Here is a 14,362-nt window from a genome sequence, read left to right as displayed (position 1 = left end):
AATGAAAACACAAAACTGAATTTGCCACTTTTCGAAGAATCGCTTCTATACAGTTTGTATATACGTCAGTCCTGGCTGATTCCTTCTCTTCCCCCCATGACAATCTGAATATCCTATAGCTGCTATATCAGTGGGAGGAAAAGTGACATATACTAAAATATATAAATACAGTATATGTAGCAAATAAAAATCTAAAGGGAGATTGATGTAATGTTGCAGATCTACATAACTTCGCGGAGTAATAAATGACAGAGAGAGATAAAGTCTCAAATAATCAGATCCTAACTGCCGTGCTACAGGCTGCGTTTGAAAAATGACAGGAGCTGATTGGTTGGGTACCTTATCACGATTTGATAAAACTCCTCCTTTGTGATTAAACTCATACTTGTGAGCTATAAATAGTTCCTGTGACATTAGATCTGGATGTGCGGCGTGTATGTGACATTTCCACCTCCAGAGACCTCTCCATCAGCATCAGGAGAGGTGAGAACTCGGGGAAGGAACGAGACTCCGACTGTAAAACCTCAGGAATTATTATTTTGCTTTCTGCCAACGTTTTACAGCACAAGTCACCAGTCATTAACTATTTCCTCCCCTAAACCGATTGGTGAACACTTCACTTCAGCCCCAACTGGCATTTTTTCCCAAGAAGTTTGTATTGACAGGAAAAGCAACTGGCATTTTTTTAAAACACACCCTGTAACATGGCAGTTAGGAGTTGATTGGCTGGTACTTTATCTCTATTGACTTTATCTTTAGTTCATAGACCCCCAAGCATTACCAATTTTTCCTGTGCACCTCTACAAGGGAACATCAGTTATTGGTTGCCAAGTAGCATCTCATCCCTGATGCTACTGCATGTCATTCCTCTCTAGAGGTAAATTTACTAAAATGGGATATTGCCCGTAGCAACCAGATATTATCTTGTAAAAGGTGCAAAAAAAAAAAAAGAGGTAAAATCTGATTGGTTACGATGGGCAATATTCCATGGTTACTATGGGCAATATTCCATCTTTATTATAACTCCCATCTTAGTAAATGTACCCCCTAAAATCTCCATACTACTTATACCCCTTTCACACCAGAAATGCAGAGACAAACCCGGGAATTACATTCCCGGGACAAGCAGGGACATTCCTGGGTTGGGACCCTTTAACACCAGAAAAGTCCCTGCATTTTCTGGTGTGTCCCTGCATTTTCTGGTGTGTGAAGGGGGCCGGAAGGAGGCCGGCAGGAGCTGGGGAGTAGGCGGAGGTGGGCAGGAGGTGGTGAGAATACTCACCCCGGTTGCTTGTCCTCTGTGCAGGCTGGGGATCCAAACAGGCGGCGGCGCAAATGACGGGACAGGCGGCGGAGAGTTGCGTCGTCATCATCCACCGCCTGTCCCGTCATTTGCGCCCGCCGCCTGCGTGGATTCCCGACAGGACACCGAGGACCGTCAACCCGGGTAAATAAACCCTACCCCATTCACACCAGTCAAGTCCCCGGGTTGAACCCAGGAACAACCCTGCTACCTAGATTGCCGGCAAATTAGCCCGGTAATTTGTCCCGGGAACCTTTCACACCAGCGCTAGTACTGGGTTGTTCCCGGACTCAACCCGGGAATTTAGGCTGGTGTGAAAGGGGTATTATTAATCCTCTAAGAATGTGGTCAACATCATCAAACAAACACACAAATGCAGTCTATAAAAGCAAAACGCAACACTTCAAAAATAAGAGGAATGATTAGTTGTAAACACAATGGAATCTATTCAATTGTGGCCAATGCCAGTGATGCCCAGTTATGCCACACTTAAGATAGCCCTGAGAAGTGTAAATATATACATACATACATACATACATAACCCCAGTGTGTCTGGTACGTGCAGATTTTCCCTGTAATTGAATTGGTTTTGCCATTCCAGCGAGAACATGTTAAATTCATATCTGGGCTACATCACTGTCTATGTAGCTCATCTATATTTTGGAATACTGCACATCGCAACATTAAACCAAATCAATCCTGTAATTACCAAAAGCAAAATATGTGCAAGCTCAGCCGCAGCATAATTACCCAGAGACCGTTCTACTGGGGGGAAAAAAAGCAACAAACAAGCCCCAAAATAATGGATTCGACCCGCTTTTGTCAGTCAGACGTTACACAGGTGCCAATTTGTCCAATTCCACAACACCAAGAGAATGAATATGAAATCTGACTGGCAGGCGGCTCAGCTGGGATTTTGAAAATGTGAAATGCCCGGTTACAGCATTGATAAATGCAGGCTAGAGTTATAAACAGCCATGCCCCACAGTGCCAGATGCCATTCCAGCAGTGCCAAGGCGCTTTATAACAGGCGGGGATGGATGCCAAGGAATCAGAGTAACTTATTCACCCAATTATATCAGACTCTGTTCAGACAGAACGGGGGAAATTTACTAAAAGGAAATTTGTAAAAAAAATAGGTGTATTTGTATTTAGAAATACACTTATTTTTGACATTTACTATCCCGAAAATACGGCAATTCGTATTCGTATTGATGTGCTATCAATACGAATAGCCATATTTTCGGGATAGTAAATGTCAAAAATAAGTGTATTTCTAAATACAAATCCACCTTTTTTTTACAAATTTCCTTTAGTAAATTTCCCCCAACATATACAACCTGGGACTCTTACCCACAACTTGTGACTACTATAATCCTCTATGGGAGAGAATCACAGTAACACATCGCTCAGAATGACACAAATCTAATAATAGGCTATAAACTGGATAGTGGTCATGTAGTGCATTTAGCTAGCCCCACAAGGCTTGTAGCTAGCAGCTAGCCCCACAAGGCTTGTAGCTAGCAGCTAGCCCCACAAGGCTTGTAGCTAGCAGCTAGCCCCACAAGGCATGTAGCTAGCCCCACAAGGCACGAAGCTAGCTCCACAAGGCATGTAGCTAGCCCCACAAGGCATGTAGCTAGCCCCACAAGGCATGTAGCTAGCCCCACAAGGCATGCAGCTAGCCCCACAAGGCATGCACCTATCACAAACATTGAGCAGACAGAACACATTGCAACATACAGTACATGGAAGCAAAAGTTACCCACAGGAGATGCTCACTTACTTTATTCCATGCCAGCAGCGGAGCAGCCTGCATACCCAATCCTGTGTAATCCTAGGCTGCAATATACCAGGATAGATACAATGTGACAAGAGAAAGAAAAGTTGTAGACTCCCGAGTGTGTCAGTCCCTGCTTGTACAGCAATGTCTCAGACTCGAGCCCTGTATGACTGTGAATGATCACATCCAAACACTCCCTGAATCCCACACAGACCCTCCCTCTCCTCTCCCAAATCCCCCTCCCAAATCCCCCTCCCCTCTTCCCTCTCCCAGGTCCCTCCCACCACTCTGCTCTGAAATGAAAGCAGGGCTGAATTTTTTCTATTTTTTTTTATTTTTAATATCCTTTATTGAAAAGAAACAGAGTGAACAAATACATTTGCAAACTACTTTTTCATATATAAATTGATTCTATTTAGAGTTATACTTACATACTTTTACATTTCACATGCGGCTTGTTCACTTGATTATGAGGCTGGACACAAAGCATAACCCTATAAATACAAGGAAAATAGATATTTTATACATTCTGCATAGTATTATTAATATTATTATTATAGTGGCAACAGAAGATGCTATAAACGTGAAGACCTTACCATATCCTGTGTTTTGGGATAGTTTAATTAATGACCAAGGTAATTGCTGTATATTTATTATTTATTAACAGATTCTTATATAGCGCACACATATTCCGCAGCGCTGTACAGAGAATATGTGAACACTCACATCAATCCCTGCCCCAATGGATCTTACAATCTATATTCCCTACCACATGTACACGCACACACAGACATTCTAGGGTTAATTTTTGTTGGGAGCCAATGACCCTACCAGTATATTTTGGGATTGTGGGAAGGGAACCGGAGTACCCGGAGTAAACCCACGCAAGCACGGGGAGAATATACAAACTCCGCACAGTTAGGGCCATGGTGGGAATCAAATCCATAATCTAAGTGCTGTGAGGCAGCAATGCTAACCATTACACCATCCGTACTGCCCAAGTTGGGAGGTATACATACCTCCCAACTGTCCCGCTTATCACGGGAACATCCCTTGTATTTGTCCTACATTGTCCTAAACTGTAACTCACTGTGTTCTTGTCTGGCCTATTTATTTATATACTCTGTAATTGGGTGCTGCAGATGCCTTGGGCCACCATATAAATAAATTATAATAATATATATATAATTTAGCAATTAAAGTTTGATTAATTATCTACTTTCACAGACAATTCCTGACAGCAGCTCTCAGCTGTGAGCATTTGACAACCGTCTACAGTCCCCCCCTCCCTCCCTGACAGAATTACTAACATAATTCCATGCATGCCTGCAATTCTTCCCTGCAACAAGAAGGTGGGGAGAGACCCTCTGCTCAGTACTTAGGCTAATTCATCCCCTCTCTTCTGACCATGGGTGTCCACAGGAATTTTTCCAAGTAAAGGGGGGGGGGGGGGGGGTGACATACTTGGTTTCCCAGCTTAAGGGACAGTCTCCTTATCCCATGTGAACCAGTCTCAATGCCCAGCATTCCAATCACAGTACATATGGAACATGATGTAAGAGAAATACATAAATAGAAGCAAATTCAACATGCACCGGATTTGTAATATAGCCACGTAGGTAGGTGGCTACTTACATGCGGCAAGCAATGGCCTAGGTAATATGACATAAAGCCAAATATAATAAGGGTTAGGACAGTGATGGCAACCCTTGACATGCCAGCTGTTGTTGAACTACACATCCCAGCATGCCCTGCTACAGTTTTACTAATTCGTCATGGTAAAACTGATGCAGGACATGCTGGGATGTGTAGTTCAACAACAGCTGGAGTGTCAAGGTTAGCTATTACTGGCTTAGGCTGTGGAAGGGGAGGGCTAAGGTTAGGCTGCGGGGGTGGGGAGGGTTACGGTTAGGGTTAGTTTAGTTTAGTGCCCCTTTCGGGATTTTAGGTAATCTGTGATGCCGGTGTTGATATTTTGACTGTCAGTATCCCGTACCCAACTCAAGCGACTAAGGGGGCCTGGACTAACCTGTAACCAATCAGATTTATTTACACACAAGTCTAGACCAGCCTTTAGCCAATCAGAAAAGCAGAACTTTTGGCTCACAAAAGTTAACGGTACTTGTTTAGTTTCACGGCAGCAGATATATCGCATGTGATTTGCATATGATTTGCATGCGATATCGCATACGATTTGATGTGTGATGCGATTTAGTACCTGTTCATAACCCCACTATCCACTACGGCATGGAGTTGATTTTATATAGTGTAGCGAGCCACCGAGCCTGAAGTGTGGCGAGCGTAGCGAGGGGACGCAGATTACTTTACATGTATTCCGCGTCCGCTCGCAACAGAATACATGTAAAGTAATCCGCGTCCCCTTACGGGGCTCGCTGCGTTCGTCACACTATATAAAATCAACTCCATGCCGTAGTAGATAGTGGGGTTATGAACAGGTACAAAATCGCATCGCACATCAAATCGGATGCGGTATCGCATGCAAATCGTATGCAAATTGCATGCGATATATATCTGCCGCCGTGAAACTAAACAAGTACCAATTTAACATAATCAAATGCCAACAGTAATACAAAATATAAATGGAACTTTTGTATATAACAAGTATCATAAATTCAGCTTGATAACACGTAATGCCATATCATATCACATATGCCATATCAGTCCAAATGAGTTTTATATATCCTGTCGGAATACAGGACTGCGGTATACTTCGGTACATGTTTCTGAAATACAAATGTGTATTCATACACAGTGGGGGTTATTCAAGTCCATTAGGTCCTCTGTGAATTCGGATGGAGGACCGATGCTGCGCAGCATGTAATGAATCTGTGTAAATCTACGATGCAGCGGCTGCGGCATCTTACCGCGCCAAGTCTGGCTGTTGTGCTTCATGTTTAAAACTAATTCCTTCGTGGTTAAAGTCGCATGCTGGCGTCTCTAGTGCACAGTCAGTGGAGTTTTGCAGCCTCTGAGATACAAGTAAGATACAAACTGTAAATAAACTTGTGATACGCTGCTTCTTAATCCTGCTGGGCAACTTGCGCCATACGGTTTATACACAGTAGGTGTAAAATGACACATCTGCACGTGGGGCAGTACGGACGGTGTAATGGTTAGCATTACTGCCTCACAGCACTGAGGTCATGGGTTCAATTCCCACCAGGGCCCTAACTGTGCGGAGTTTGTATATTCTCCCTGTACTTGCGTGGGTTTCCTCCGGGTACTCCGGTTTCCTCCCACTATCCAAAAATATACTGGTAGGTTAATTGGCTCCCAACAAATTAACCCTAGAATGTCTGTGTGCTAGGGAATATAGATTGTAAGCTCCACTGGGGCAGGGACTGATGTGAATGTTCAAATGTTTTCTGTAAAGCACAATGGAATATGTGTGCGCTATATAAGAAACTGGTAATAAATAAATAAAATGGGATAGCCATCGTGAGTTTCCCCCAGCTGGGTCCTTTCCACCTTTGTCCTGTTCCTGGGTAGGGTTTATATTTGTGTACATTTGTAGTAGGGACTGTCAACTGAGTTTTACGACCCTTTAAATATCCACGATGGTGGTGACGGTAACAAGCTATTTATACCCAAATAACACAGAGCTATAAAAGCAGTTTATAAGGGCAGTTATCGGACGCTGTGTGCGGCTCGGATGGAGATAGCTTTGGATATGGAGATAGCTTTGGATATTGACTGTATTTATGTCCTGCAAAGGAGCGTAAGCTGGGAACAAAGGCCCTTATTCTGATCGGTGCGGCCCGATCAGAATATGCGGCCGCAACCGTGCAGGCGAATCCCCGCCTTCCATACGGATCGCCACCTCCGTCCGTATGCGGATATGTGGCGGTCCGCATGAATGTGGACGGGGATACGCCTCCTCCATGGTGGGAGCAGCCCCTGCATTCGATGGTCGCCGAACATCGAATGCAGGGCCGCACGCTCCACCAGGTCCCGCCACCCAAGACCATCATGTATGGGGGCGGGCAGCTGACATCCGGCGATGTCAGATGCCCGCCCCGTACCCACGCGTCACGGCCTCATTACCATGCATACGCCCCGCGTTTGCATGGGAACGCCCATGAAACGCGGGGCGTATGCATAGGGTAATGAGGATAAGTTGCCCCTCACGCCCCTCTACGCCCCCTGTGCGGCGTATAAAGAATCCATGCGGCGAAATCGCCTGCACATGCGCAGAGTGACCTCTGCACATGCGCAGACGATAAACATCGGCGGGCCGTACGCAAGCGGGAATATCCGCACCGATCAGAATAAGGGCCAAAGTCTCCTCTCTGCTGTCTCAAGACCCAAAACACAACAAGAATTCCACTCATGTTAACGGCCCCTTTCCCACACAAAACAGCAAGCGAGGCTTTTTCTTTGTGTTGCACATTTGCATAATGTAGCGGTATAGTTCTCGGGACCAGAAAGCTGGCGTAACGGAGGAGTTACGGCAACACTGAGGTGCTGGATTCTGACTCTGCTACCAACTAACAACATAATGCTGGAAGTTATATTCCTCAGTTCAGTATCATGGTTGCACAATGGGGTGACCGGGCACTCCTGGTCCACATAAGAGGAATACCTAACTCCAGCCAAAGGCCTACAATATGTAAAAATGGGCATAGGTATGTCAGACAGCTCCAGGTGCAAAATGACGCATGCTGTCGAGTGGGGTGCTGAGAGGGATCCCATGAGATCCCTCTCAGAAGGCATAAAAATTCATAGGTTTCAATTCAAATAGGTAACGTCACATTCTGGGTGTTGGTACATACTTAATACTAGTTAAAAACCCGCCAAAATGACGACTTTTTCAAATATACTTTCACTTTGAGCTGTGACCGTTTTTACTTTTAAATTGAGCTGTGACAGTTTTGTCCCTATCTGCTCCAACCTCCAATCTCTGTCTTCACAGCTCCCTCTCTCCATAGCCAGCAAGTTAGAAACAGATCACTGTCCCTGCAAAAATAGCTTTCACTTTCATAAAGAAGTAATTTGGTCCATCGAGTGCCCTCTAGTGGTCAGTGGGGGTACTTTACCTCAATGTGGTGAGGAGGTGTTAGCCTTTTATATATATCTATAGATGTGGTCAAAACATCTGAGTTTAGGACACATTCCCATGCTTAGTACAGTCTCTCCTTTAGTCTGTGTAATGGGAAGTCACACTAGCCAATTATCCTGAGGAACCATTGGGCAGAAGAACAGGTCATGACCAATGTTCCCTCTAATTTTACGAAGGCTGTGTGCGGCAAAAGATTTTGGCTGTGCAACTTTGGAAGGAAATTGTAATTTTTGTGCGTCACTTATATATAACTGGATAATGACATTCAGCATTTGTGTTAACTTTACTTCAAAATGATATTATACATTCAAAACACAGCACACAATGTAGTTAATGGGTGAAACACACATTAATTGAGTCCACAACTGCAAAAAGGGACCACTGCTTCTTTGTGCGCTCTGTTGTAATGTCTGTGCGCATGCTCGTTGAGTTGTGTGCGTGCGCACACGCGCACAGCTTAGAGGGAACACTGGTCATGACTAAATTTGTACCCATTAGAGCCGTGGCCATTTTCTTGTAGTACATCTTCTCCTGGCTTATTTACCAGGAAGTGTGCTGCTCTCCAACAGGAAACTGCTCTTGTTAATTGCTAAGGAGTCCTTAAGCTGTGTGTGGTGACATTCACTAGATAGCTGTACCATACCCTCCAACATGACCCATTGCATTTGGTGCACAATGCTCTGCTCCTGGACTTCGCCGGTAATGTAGGATTGCCATCACCTGTGTGGAACTAGGTAAGTGATGAGAAGGTTGTTTCAACACAGGTGATGACAATCATACATTACCAGGGACGTCCAGGAACAGAGCATTGTGTACCGAATGCAATGGGTCATGTTGGAGGGTATGCTGTAATGCATTGTAAGTGGTAAAACAGGAGTGGAACATTCTTTGTGGGGTCTTGTTCCATAACAAGACTGGTATAATCATATACCCAGCATTGATTTATACTATTTCATTTAGATTAATATATCACTGCTATGTAGCTATAGCAGGGTTGCCGACTTTATTATTCTCCTCTCCGGGAGAAGCCCGGAGAGGAGAGGTTTCAGCAGCCGCTCAGGGGGCGGGGCTTAAGAGTGACATCACTAAGCCCCGCCCCCATGATGGTAAATAGCTAATTCACGGATCTCCGTGGAGGGGACGGGGCTAAAATGACGCGATTGTGACATTTTAGCTCCGCCCCCTCCTCTGAGACCCGAGGATTGCGGCATTTTAATGCCGCAATCCGGGGGACAGCGGGGGTCCCCCTGAATCCGGGAGGGTTGCCCATCCTTCCGGGGGGCTGGGAGGGGGACCCAATTTTTGGGAGACTCACGGAAATTCCGGGAGGGTCGGCAACCCTGAGCTATAGGGGAAATGTACAGTATCAAACAAGTAGATAAGTTCCCCATAGCAACCAATAAACTACTAACCACATGCGATTGCTCCTACACTTCGATAGATATTATGTGCAGCACAAAAGTTCTATCGACGCGACATTCGACGGCGTGCCCGCGCATCACATCAAAATGTCCCTAAATGCATACAATCATTCGATGTGGCTAAAATCGGATGATTGGATACAATATCTCACAAGTGTATGGGCAGCATTATTTTCTATTCTTCGTTTAGTAAGTTCTCATGCATCGTTTCGTACGTTCTATAATACAGAAAATGTCGATATGAAGAAGTAAAGTAGTTGGTTTGCTTGTTTTTGTTTTCCTAATCACCGCAAGATGCCGGGTTACTCTGCGGAGACGGAGGAAATGCTGCTTTCGTTGGCAGAAATAATTAAAACCACAACAGTCCAGAGAGCAATTACCCCTCCTGCTAATACAGGCAGCCTCCCCCGTGCACCACTACAATGCCACCATGGAGAGCTGAGCCGTTAGCACACCACACCTTATGCAGCCCGAGTCTGATTAATGACCCAAAGCATTTAGTACATGCCAGAAAGCAGATAGCACACTGCTGCAAAACACACAACAGTATTATAGAACCCAGCACTAGGACCCTGCATACCCTGCACATAACAGACATTTACTCGTAATATATACAAGTATGGCTTATTATAATATAACAATCCTGTGTCAGTATAAAGGGGTTATACTGGTTGGTTTGCAAAAGCAAACTCCTTTAATAGACAAAACCATGCTGCACTGCAGGTGGGGCAGATGTAACATGTGCAGAGAGAGTTAGATTTGGGTGGGGTGTGTTTAAACTGAAATCTAAATTGCCGTGTAAGAATAAAGCAGCCTGTATTTACCCTGCACAGAAACAAAATAACTCGCCCAACTCTCTGCACATTACATCTGCCCCACCTGCAGTGCAGCATGGTTTTGTCAATTAAAGAAGGAGTTTGCTTTAGCCAACCAACCTGAATCGCCCCAAAAGTGCATACTATATATAAATCAAACGGATGATTTGCAAATGGTATCCTGACAAAAGACAAAGCCATATAGTCTCCAAGCAGCAAACGCTGTGGTATCCGGTTGGCTGACAGACAATGTCTAGGTTGTCAGTCAATAGGTCGACATCAAAAGGTTGACATGCATGATGTAGACGTTGGCAAAAGGTCGATACTACCTAAAGGTCGACATGGAAAAGGTCAACACATGGAAAGGTCAACAGCGTTAGAGCGATGAGAGGGTGGTCGACGGTCACATGGTTGACATGAGTTTTTCAAGTTTTCTTAGGTGCTGAATGACCCCGTGGACACCGTATAGGTGCACAGTGTCCCCTGGTATGGCTCGCTGTGCCCAGCACACTATTAGAATCTCACTTTGTGTCCACATTACTTGTAAAGTATAAACAAAGTTGACCTGTGACATTCGGCACAAAAAAAGTGAAAAACTCCCGTCGCTCTAACGCTGGCGTCTAACTTCCGTTACTGTTGATCTAGACCCGGTCGACTGACTTCAGGTGTCTCACTAGACGGGTTTGAGTAAGGGTGGTCGACCACAACATGACATCGTAGTAGATGCGTTGATTGGATGTGCTTATTTCCCAATAAATTACATTATTTAATGTGTCAGGGAGTTATATATTTGCTCCTGTCTCAGCCACGTTTCCTGCTAACCCCAAACACCTCCCCAAATCCTCTTATTACTTGTGATTCGACTTCTTACCCTTGGAAGATGAAACGTTCATCAAGGCTGCCATTGCTGGAAGGCACAGTAATTAATATGAATGGGTAATTACCTGTTATCTGGCAGGTGCTTTGTGAGAACTGCTGAGCACCCAACAAACAAGTGACAGGAAAGTGCTGGATAAGAATCTCTCCCCGCTGGGTCCTCTCAGTTTCCACAATAGTGTCCCGGTCCTCAGACATGAAGCACATTACCTGTTACGCCTGCCTGGCTGATGGACACGCTCATTTACATAATATATGCGCTATTTATATAATGAATGATCAGCTCGGGAAGATGTGTATTCGATGGTTCAATCCCAATATGTTCTTAGCTGGTTATAATGGAGCTGATTTACGTACGGCACGCTGCTCACATCACAGCTGACAGCCTTCAAGGAGAGAGCTACTCTATCTCAATTGGGGGAGATTCACCCTCTTTTTCTTGCTGGGTCTGAAATTTGATGAAACCATTTATGGTGGTTCTGTATATGAATTTTATCCATACGGGTGATTCCCTCATTCAGCTGGGACTTTCATTCTTAAGTGGACATGTGATAGGGTGGTTCCACTTTTGAACATAAACCTTATAAATACGGCCCACTTTTTACTCGTCTGGAGTGAAGTTAAGCCAACCTCAGTGAGTTTGTCTTCACCACCATTTAGTGAATTAAAATGTATACTTGTACTTGGCTTAACGAATGCCCTATTGTTGCAAAACCTGATATCTGAAACATATTCTTTGCGTGGCTCCTGATGAAGTCTTGTTGACGAAACGCGTTGGGCTTCTTTTAATAAAGAGAATATCATTTGAACGAAGTCTATGTCTCATTATCAAACATCTCTGACTGACTACGGCAAATCAATGATTGTGGGATCATATTGTATATTGATTAATGCTAGGTGGTACAGTTGGTAGCGCACTCTGATCTTTCCCTTTTTTCCCATAAACTATCGCTTGTGTCTTTCACTAACAGGAGAGACATTTCAGAGTCGCAGCTTGGTATTTTTTAGCGCAACACCTGAACCATTTCTTTTGTTCTATATATATATATATATATATATATATATATATATATATATATATATATATATATATATATATATATATATATATATATATATATATATATTATACACGCTGCCTAGTGAGCCACCCTTCATACATCCCTGGAGCTGCATATTGTCAGTGACTGCTGGAACTGCTGCTTCCTGTAGAAGCTATAGATTACCTCTCTGACAAATAACCTGTGATTACAAATGATTACGCTGTTTACCTTGCTGGCTCTACAAGGCGCCATTTGTTTTCCTGTACTGCGCTGTGCGACAAGATTAAACACATTTATCGAAGACTGGTAATTATACCCGAACAGAGCTAAACTTTAATTGCCCGCGGGTGAGTGTTCAGTGCATGCAGTCCTGCTATTTAAATCCTTTGCATCGTGTAAGTTGCTCCTACCTGGTTGCCACAATGGAAACTAGAGAAGAAGCGAATGTGGTCTTCTAAAGTAAAGCTAATTTGCCTTAAGCAAGATTTTGGTTGATACCCCATAGCACTATCGCTATCTCGGACCCTGGCCCATAGCTCCTTATTCACATTACACCACACCATTTTGCTCCTTATTCACATTACACACACTGTATTGCTCCCTGGTCACACTGCACCACACAGTAGTGCCCTTTACACAAGTTAGGCCACAGAGTATCAGCGACCCTTATACACATAATGCCACACAGTAATGCCACTTACACATTAAACCAAACCATACCGACCTTTGCATTTGCCATCTACTGACCACACATGTGCTGTGGGCATTGCCGAGGAGGATTCTGGAGTCATAAGCATTGAGTCCTGACCTGAGCTCCTACAGCAAATCTCAGTAATTACAAAAAAATCACTTTCCTTTCACAAGAACTCCATATTGGCACTCATGGCAGAATCTGAAGAATCTGGGAGAATAGGTCAATTCAGGACAGCAAGAGATTTATACCAAAAACAGGAGCCTCCTGCAGGATAAGGGAGTTTGGGCAACTATGGGCTAAACTGAGCAGGAATTTAGGAGAATAAGAGTAATGGAACAGTGCCTCCAAACAATCTGAAATTTAGAGTCGGGAATTTATGCGTGAAAGGAGGTGTGGCCTCATTTTAGGGAGTGTCTGAATTTTGCACAACCCTTTCTTATCACACTAGGGCAAGCCCAACACTCTGCTTTCCTGCAGTCGACCTCAATAGGTTGACCACTAGGTCACTAGGTTGACACATCAAAAAGGTCGACGTGAGTTTTTCATATATTTTTTTTTATTAAAAAGGTGGTTTTTCATACTTTACTATCCAAGTGGGCATAGCGTGAGAATATAAAAGTGTCCGAAACATTGTGAGCAAAGCGAACCATGCGAGGGGACGTGGTACATTTTATACGGTGTCCATGTCAACACATGTCGACACCATGTTGACACAAAAACCCACGTCGACCTTTTATGTTGACCTTTTCCAAGTAGACTCAACGGTTGTTTCAAATTGTTCACCCTGTAAACCGATTGCATGTCGACCTTTTGGTGTAGACCTTATTGACTGTAGATCTATCAACTGGGACCACTGCGCCGGCGCTGACATTATTGTTTTGCTGTTCCGGGCTGATCACTAGAAACACGTCGGCGCTGTGCTATGTTATGTAGGGTTCACCTTAGGACTCCATGTCTGGAGCTTGCTGAAATCGCAGCCTTTGCAGTTCCCAGCGACGTTAATTACTGGAGGTGCGAGACATTTATTACACGTTTGTCATCGCAGAGTACTATTTGTGACTATTTATCTAAACTCCAGAACCAGACATGGAAGAGTCGGAGGATGGCTTCTCCTCATCGAGGTTCTCAGACCTGCTCCAAGCAATCCAAATCTAAATAGCTCCTGAAATGTTTATATACTCTCCCTGTGTCGGAGGAAATGCCGACTGTGCTCAGTGCACCCGATGGGGAGAGTATATGTACTATGCGGCGATGAATCATTCGTCTGTCACGGTCATTGTTCAGTATTTGACTGTGGTCCAAACCCGCAGAAAGTATGTCGGTGACAGGTGAAAGGTAATAGACTCT

The 14,362-nt window shown here is 44.2% G+C and overlaps 1 protein-coding gene across 5 annotated transcripts in view; it reads right to left on the bottom strand.

Moving 5' to 3' along the window:
- The window catches only part of FRMD6 (FERM domain containing 6), a 133,518-nt gene that overhangs the window by 56,095 nt on the left and 63,061 nt on the right, over nt 1–14,362 (bottom strand). For 3 of the 5 annotated variants that reach the window (XM_083167458.1, XM_083167456.1, XM_083167457.1), the window contains one exon: nt 3,518–3,580. The gene's annotated coding sequence lies outside the window, so the exon portion shown is untranslated. Of the gene's footprint in view, nt 1–3,089; nt 3,280–3,517; nt 3,581–14,362 lie in introns of those variants that run through there. The other 2 variants (XM_083167459.1, XM_083167455.1) reach the window with 2 other exon arrangements.

This window comes from Crinia signifera, chromosome 12 (assembly GCF_055691185.1).
Source record: "Crinia signifera chromosome 12, ASM5569118v1, whole genome shotgun sequence".
Lineage (NCBI taxonomy): Eukaryota > Metazoa > Chordata > Amphibia > Anura > Myobatrachidae > Crinia > Crinia signifera.
Note: the sequence above shows the minus strand (reverse complement) of the source record. Positions and strands in the feature narration are given on the sequence as shown.